General features: G+C 31.7%; 1 non-coding gene across 1 annotated transcript; it reads right to left on the bottom strand.

Annotated features, from left to right (window-relative positions):
• Nucleotides 1-2,491: 2,491 nt before the first annotated feature.
• On the bottom strand, nucleotides 2,492-2,563 carry TRNAM-CAU (transfer RNA methionine (anticodon CAU)). The gene has a single exon. It is a non-coding gene; the product is annotated as a tRNA-Met (tRNA).
• Nucleotides 2,564-9,073: the final 6,510 nt, after the last annotated feature.

The raw sequence follows: 9,073 nt of genomic DNA, 5'->3' as shown, positions 1-9,073 counted from the left end.
TTTTCGCAAAAAATAAATATTTTCAACTTCCATTTACACTCTATTAAGTAATGTTAAGTAGATAATGTATTCTAGAGCTATTTTGTGGTAAAAGATGTTGACCGAATACATTACCATCTAAATTATTGTTATACAGAATTGATAAACTGACAAAAAAACTCACCTACTACGGGCGAAGCCGGGTCAAACGAACACATAAACTTCAGATTACTAAATAGTTACAACGTAAACAGAACATTGATAGCATACATTCAAACATGGTTTAGCTCTTTTGAAGTAAAAAGAGTAACATACACATTCCAAATGAAAGACGTATGATATTCAGCACATAAATACAATAACAAGGCTAGCAAAACATTTGACAACATGTGCAATAAATGATCATCATCCCATGCTAAAACAAACGATGGTTGTTTGTTTGCGCGTGTTTATACAGAAAACTGTTAACAGTCGGCTGGCTAGGGCCAGTTTGGCTTGAAGCGGTGCAATGTTAAAAATACAACTTCGTTTGATGGTCTGGTTCCTGATGTTCTGGGGGTAGGAGCTTCTAAATACAAATTATAATGTGTACCTACTTATACTAATGTAATAGGTACCTAGGTAGTTAGGTACTGTATCTGTAATGATTAGATGCGAAAGCTTAATGTATCCATATATCATTATATTATATACTAATACTAGCGGCCCGCCCCGGCTTCGCCCGTGGTACATATGAAAAATAGATGTTGGCCGATTCTCAGACTTACCCGATATGCACAGAAAATTTCATGAGAATCGGTCCACCCGTTTCGGAGGAGTATGCAGACTAACATTGTGACACGAGAATTTTATATATAAGATTATAAATGCGAAAGTAACTCTGTCTGTCTGTTACTCAATCATGCCTAAACTACTCAACCAATTTTCATGAAATTTGGTATGGAGATATTTTGATACGCGAGAAAGGACATAGGCTACTTTTTATCCCGGGAAAATGACGCAATCCCGGAAATCCCACGGGAACGGAAACTATGCGGGTTTTTCTTTGACTGCGCGGGCGAAGCCGCGGGCGGAAACCTAGTTATATTATGTATATGTTAAAGAATAACTCACATAAATTTCATCGAAATCAGTTCAGCCGTTCTTTTGCACTTTTATTAAATATGTACGTTCACTAATTTACCCAGATGTGCAGATATCTTTTTTTTTTTTTTTTTTATTCATAACAGAGCAGGCATTTGACCGCGATCCCGCCTGGTGGTAAGCGTGGATGCGGTCGATCGCAAATGATGCCTGTCCTGAAAAAGCCTATTCACTCTGGTTTTAAACAATTCCAAATTATAGTTCTCAGGGAACACAGAAGGCGGGAGGGAGTTCCACTCCTTCGCAGTTTGAATTAAAAAAGATCTTTCAAAGCGTTTAGTGCGTAATCGAGGTATATCTACTACGAACGGGTGAAAGCCGGCCGCTCTTCGCGAGGTTCTATAGTGGAATGGAGATGGCGGAATAAGATTATGCAGCTCGGATGCACACTCACCAAAGTTGAAACTTTGGTGAGTGTGCATCCGAGCATGTGCATCCTAATTTTTACCGGTTGCACTTGCAACCGGTAAAAGATAGAAAGGCAGGCTATTCTTCTACGGTGTTCTAGAGATCCAAAACTTTTGGTAATTAGTTTAGGTTCGGCTATAAGTCTTTTCGCGCGTTTTTCCATTGAATCTAGAGCTTGAAGATGGGTTTTTGCAGCGCCAGCCCATATGTGGCTGCAATATTCCACACAGATCAAATTGCTTTTTTTATAAATTTTTAATCATTATTAATCTTGAAAACCTGAAAGTAGGTATATTTCAGTTCAATTTTATATGATTTTATTTTTACTTCCAGGAAAAATGCATTAAAACTTTATCGCATGATGCAATAAAATGTGCCTAGAATTATTAAATATTTATTATTGTTTCACATAAGTTGGCAGCTAGACAATAGAAAACATGAGCCAAACATACAAACACTACTAGGAAAACGGATTACCTATTGAACATGTACTTACTTACATTTATAAATACTTAATACACCTATCGTAGAAATAAATGATTAAAATTTTTGTGTTGACTACAAGTATTTTAAAAAGCGATTAAAAATAATAACAATGTGTAGGTGTAAAAAAAAAAACAAATGTATCTAACATGTTCTTTGAGGTAAATATGAGAAAGACGAATAGATACGGATAGAAGCGATATGAAAAAATCCATAAAACAGTCTTATAGCTAGATTTGTATTTTATTAAATAAATTTGTGTAAGAATACCAAAATTTCTTAGATATTACTTTATAAAAGAAAGTATTATTATTAAGATAAAAACAATCAAAATATTATGAGACTAATAAAATATTGGTCTTAGAATAAAATTTCAAATTATAAAAAAAATAACGTTATTTTATTTCCAAAAATTTATATAAGTGAATATGGCACTATAAATAAAAAAATTAAATGAAAAAAAAATAAAAAGTTATTTTAGCAGAGCGTGGTTTCGATCCACGGACCTCTGGGTTATGGGCCCAGCACGCTTCCACTGCGCCACTCTGCTCTTGTGATAAGTTATGAAATTACTGTATATAAAGATAACAGCTATTGTAACATGTAACAATATAGCACGTGTCTCAGATTTTGTATTGTAATCTTTCTTATATATAAAAATGAATCGCAAAATGTGTTGGTAAGCGCATAACTCGAGAACGGCTGAACCGATTTCGATAATTCTTTTTTTATTATATTCCTTGAAGTACGAGGATGGTTTTTATGTAGAGAAAACGTAAATATGTACCACGGGCGAAGCCGGGGCGGACCGCTAGTAAATTATAAAAATATTGCTTTTATTGATTTTTATTTATATAAATTTTTGAAGTATGAATATTCGTAACTTTGTAATACGATGAATTGTTGAAACATATTTTTGTCAATACTCAAAAATATTTGAAACCACTTCAAAAGAGTTTTCAATGGGGGCTATAATAGTAGCCTCCAGCCATAACTACTTCATTAGTTCCACATGATGTGTTCTTACAAATGTAATATTTTCTTATATATAAAAAATCAGTATCTTCTCAGTAGTGTATATTTAAATTAAATTAAAATAAATATAACTATGTAATTATTTTTAAACATTTTTTAAATGTATTAACTAAGTGCATTTTACGATACCTTCATTATTTTTACTTACTAATTATTTTTGATAATTCAATAGAGTACAGATACCATACTTTTATTATTTTCCCGAATTATTAGTATTTTCAGATTCTATTGAAACTTTCTTTCAATAAGGATACAACTAATATCTATTCCCAAATGTATAGTGCTAATATCATCTCATCACAGACTATAGAATTAGCAGAACCGGCAGAAAGATACCAATAATCTCGTCACCTCAGGGAGTCACCAATAAGCTAGTACAATGACCCCCTGCAGTGCCTGTCCCTAGAAGGTTAATCTGCACTGGGTTTTATTGCTTTTTACTAGAGCTCATTTAGAAATGGGTTCCGTAGCAATGATGGGATTCGGATGTTTTATTTCTAATCCTGGAGGATTAGGTTTTATGGAACGCGATTTAAGATGATTAAGAAGTGAAGATTTTTTCTTTATTGGTGAGATTAATTGTTTTAAAAAATAAAACGCTTGCTGTACGAGTTTGAAACATCAGGATAAATAATGAGTAAATTACGCTTTAAATCCATTATAATTTGGTAATTTATTTCGAAATGTATAAAACTTGAAGAAAATCAGTCGCAATTTATAAAAATTATAGTAACACTTTATCTTTTTACATCGGTTTTTAATCGATTTATAGGTAAAATTTTATTTGATTATTTTAAATTTTAACATAATAACTATAATCTATATACTTATCAACCGTCAAATATTTACAACGTAGGAAGCTGAAGAAAACGTTGAAAAACTGTTTTTTAATTATGATACCGTATCGATAACATAACAAGAACAAAGATAAACAGGCAGATATCATAAAACAATTCGCAAAATTACCGAAATAATTTATTGAAATGGGGCAGTCACACAACCCCATTCATAAAGAATTTTTATCACAACTTTCCCCGAACTAAACGACGTATCCACCAAAAGGACTCGCCTAAATATAAACTTTATGGAGTTACTTTAAAGTTTAATATTCTTTGAGGTTTTGTAGCTAGTGTAAAGGCGGAAAGTACTACGTCATTTGACTAATGACACCTAAATGTTACGTATTTAGTAAGCGGAATGGTTTTATTGTGCGAATGCAATGTATCGAGAACTTTTAATTTTGGTTTATGATCCATTCTTTGGGGTGACTTACTCGCTCTGTTTGGACAAATGAGCATTGTACTATTAGTTCTATGGAATAACTTTTGACTAGTATAAAATATATTTTATTACTTACTGGATTATTTGTGTTTGTGATTGTTTTATGAAAATGGTTGAGACGTTATTAAATAAAAACGGTTAGGTATATGCAAAAAGTAAATTGTAATAAATTTTTATAATTTTATTTTCACTTGTTGAATTATCTCTTTTTCAATCAATAGATATTATTTCCTTAACATCCTATAATTTTACTAATATGTATCTATTATGTTTAGTGAAAGTTTCACATTGAAAAGTAGCGTACAATTGACTGAATTTTTTTTTATAATTTATTTATAGCTAATTTATAATAAAATGACGGAATTGTATGAAGTGACTTTCATATTGTAATAAGTTCAACGAGATTGTATGCTTGATTTTTGAATAAATATTTTTTTGAATAAATAAATATACGACAACTTCACTAGTATTATGCAGCTAAAGATTAATTATTGTGTCCAAACCCTCAGCTTTCTTAGAATACATCATACAAAAGACTCAGCCCCTAACTATAAATAAAAACAATGAATTGCGCTGTAAAAAGTAATATCATGGTGGTCATATCACTACCCTCGTATCATTCATAAAATAATAGTCAAAAGGGACGTTTAACAAATGATACAATGTATTGTAAAAAATGCTTTTCCACACGGTTATTCGCAAGCATGCGCAATCTAAATGCATACATTTGATTCGTTGATATCGTAGTTTGCACAAACTACGCTCAAGTATGAAGCACTGTCTAGACCAAACTTTATTCACATTTATCGTGATATAAAAATGTTAAGTCATCGTTTGTCATTCGTTTTTAAACTCTATTCAGGTATGATAGAGTTCTTTTTAGGGGATTGTGTTAAGTGGGTGGTTTCTGGCCGGTAATGACAGGCTAATACGTCACATGTGTATAATTATTATTTTAGTGCCAATTCGAATGCAAGTCATGTTACAATCGTTTCGTATCGATTTTTTTACTCGTTTATAGTTATAGTAACTGTTCTTCTTTTATGTTCCAGCGAATCTATAAAGAAAATAGAAAATATGTTTTTACAATTCTAATTTGTAGATATTTGCAGTAATTCTTAAATTTGAAAATTATTTTAATATTCATTGCTGGAGATCAGATTGTAAGGTTTAGGAAGTCTTTAATCTCACAAATCTAAAGGTTGCGGTCACATGTATAGATTTTCATGGATTTTCTCTCTCAAGGAAGTTATCTACCACACAAAAATAATTTGCCACCATCCATCGGTAAAACCATTCACAAAACAATAAAATGATCAATAAATTAGCATAATAGTACGTTTGTTTCACACCGATAGCGATCGCCACGCGTCCATTGTCCACGGGAGTGTGGGGCATAGTATAAAGAGAATTATACTAGGGTATGGGGCATGGGCCAAACACGTGACGTTCATTATTTTGTGCCAAAACGTCCGCGCAGGAGATTAGGCGTGAGCGTAATGGGACTACTGTTTAGATCGAAAGTTGGTACTTATCGGAGTTTTTGTCTAAAAACGTAGGTTTAGATACATGTTAGATAGTTATTCGAATGTTAAGTTTGTGATAAGAAGTCGCAAAGTTTATTTTATAGAACAGACGGCAAAAAATGGATGTAAATCTGAAGGTCTCTCCCGTAGCAACGCTCTCTGAAAGGTGTCCGAAGAGTTGTATAATATTACTAGCATGTTATATAATATTACTAGCTTTCCGTCCGCGGCTTCGCCCGCTTTGTTTAAACATAATAAATTATACTAAAACCTTCCTCTTGAATTACTCTATCTATTAAAAATAAACCGCATCAAAATCCGTTGCGTATAGTTTTAAAGATTTAAGCATACATAGGGACATAGGTTCATAGGGTCAGAGAAAGCGACTTTGTTTTATACTGTGTAGGAAGTGATTATGATGGATAAATCGCGTTTAAAATCAGTCGAAAAGTAATCAATATCTAAAATACTTCCCTTCCTTGCGCAAAACGCATGAAAAAATAACTATAAGAAAAGATGAAATGAAGAAGACAATTTATAATGTTTGCTAGTGTTGTATAAGTATGTAATTTCAATAGATTTTTTGCGATAGGTACCTATTACAAAAAAATGTGAAAAAATATGAAAAAAGTGACCGTGGTTTGGAAATTGGAACATGCGTCATTCGCATAACCAAAACATTGACAAACTAGGTCACAAATAGTGTGCAAAATAGTGTGCAAATAGTTAATTAATTGTGTTTTAATGATGATACTTATAGTTTAGAATTTATAAAAAATTGTTTGCTTTCTTATTTCTTCCGACAGTATATTATGTAAAATGTAAAAAAACCGTAACATTACTTTTATAACGTGAGCCTTTTAAAGAATAACTTTTTGCATGAATATTACATAAAAAGTAAAATTATGAAACATATTTTTGACGAGAACAAAGCCGAAACTTATTACTTGTAATTATTTTACCTCGGTTCCCACCAGGTGGTTCAGCACAATAAATTTAATATCGATTAAACCCAAGTATCCACCTACATGAGATATTTGAATAATATTAGTATAAATTAACACCTTCATTCCATCCAAAATAACTATGCTTTATGCAATTTGTTGTAGAATAGCATTTACCTTATTCGTTAGTTTATTATCTCAAATAGCACTTAGTAACTATAGTTTGATTCTATGTTTGGATCATGAATTCTCATTGTCCTACATTTGAATGGGTTTAGAAATAAACAGACACAGAAGTGCAGAAGAATATAATAAATATTCTAGACGAGTCATAGACTCTACATAGAGAAATACTCTTAAATAACTATATTATCAAATAAAAATATTATATGACAAAGACAGTAGTTTATATAATTTTATTCCACTTTTTAAGTATTTGGTATCGAATAATAACGAATAAAAGATACATCACGAAATAATAAAAATATAAATAAATAAAACAAGGGTTTAAAATGTTTTATTTTTATACAAAAACTTGTGATCTTTCTTTCAATTATTATTTATTAGGTATTATAGCAAAAATAAATTTCACTAGTATCAAGTACATTAAATTAAACTTAAAGTTTCTATAATTTTATTAACACTAACACTCGATCAAATCGCACGCAATAAACACTAACAATAATTTATAGACCGCTCAAAGTTATAACCTATAAAGTTAAAATTGTAATCGTAAACTGCGCCTACGCCGCGAAAATCGATACCAAAGCTACCACGAAAAAAAGAGATTAGCCAGCCTTATCCCCAATTTCATCTAAATGCTTTAATCCGTGGTACAATGGTGACAAAAATAATAAATATGGCTCAGAGACGCCCACCAGAACAATGGCGATACAATATTTTTGTATGGGGCGATTTCTGAGGGCGAAAAAGTGGTATAAAACAAATGTGCTATTGATAGGAGCACGAACGCCTGTGTTGCCGATCATTTCTTTGTTGTTGGCTTTATTTATTGTTACCGTTTGTTTTTGTGACGGATAGTTTTGTCTGTATGGTAGTGGAGTGCTAATGTTCAATATAATATGGGTAAAAATTATATTTAGTTCACTAGATTACGTCTCATGCGTATTATCATTGCTATGTCGTAAAATGTATTGTATGGTCGACTTTGTTATTAAAAAACGTTGAAGTTATTTCTTTTTGACATTTTTTAGTCCAATAGACAAACGGTACTACTTTTTATTTAGTGATAGTTTAAATTGTCACGGTTCTAGAAGTTAGAAACAGATGTTTTACATGTCATAGGTAATTTTGTGCTCGCAAGTCTTTAGGGGAGCATTTCTTGAAATATGTAGAGTACCTACATTTAAACATTTTACATAAACTATTTCAAAACAAATTGTATACGTATAACGTACATTTAGTATGCTAAATATTTTACAACTTACATAATTTAGTTGACAAAAACTGCCAAAATTAATTGTCCTCAACACTGAATAGGTAGGCACATTTACAAGCTGACGAAGATCAAATACGGTTCATCAGGCACTCGAAACTCCTCAAGTTTGTACCCACGTAGCACTAACCGGGCTATAAGTACCAAATACAAGTACCAAACAGTACGTTAGCACTACAGTAACCCTTGAACGCCGCCGCGGGTCAAAACGACCCTATCTGATCGAAGACGCTGACGGTTGATTTGGGGAGATAGGAAATACAGTGAGAATGAATAGTGAAATATATTTAAATTGCGTTCCAAATGATGGAGTACGGAATAGCGGAATGGTGCGTCATTTGTACGCTATTATTCTGGTAAAAGGAGATTACGATATACATTTTTAAATAATTGAAAAAAATTAAAGCATTTGAGACCTATAAAAAACTAAATATCGAGTGATGCTATGAAAAGAGTATCAAGAAAAAAGTCATATTATTCAATTATTTCATACATAAAGAACCAAAAATTGATATTCTAGAAATAATAGATTGCATCAAATATCTTAACACCTATTTTATGAGATGCATCGAGTCAAGTAAAAACTAATAAAATATTTCAATTAGGTAAATCTGTCTCAGATATTTTAAAGCTACCTTTTCTTATTAGTTAGTTCCTGGTAAGACGAAAATAATAAAAGCAATCTGCTACTATGCTCATTGATTTCGTACTTATAATGCGCCAAACAGTATAAAATATCCATAAATCTACGGAAATTTTAACGTTTATAGAAATTTTAACATTCACAAACCAAAGGTTGGGGCTTACCGTGAACATAG

Source organism: Colias eurytheme, chromosome 11 (assembly GCF_061535395.1).
Source record: "Colias eurytheme isolate Ceu_HAF_F1 chromosome 11, ilColEury1 Martin Lab GWU primary, whole genome shotgun sequence".
Classification (NCBI taxonomy): Eukaryota; Metazoa; Arthropoda; class Insecta; order Lepidoptera; family Pieridae; genus Colias; species Colias eurytheme.
Note: the sequence above shows the minus strand (reverse complement) of the source record. Positions and strands in the feature narration are given on the sequence as shown.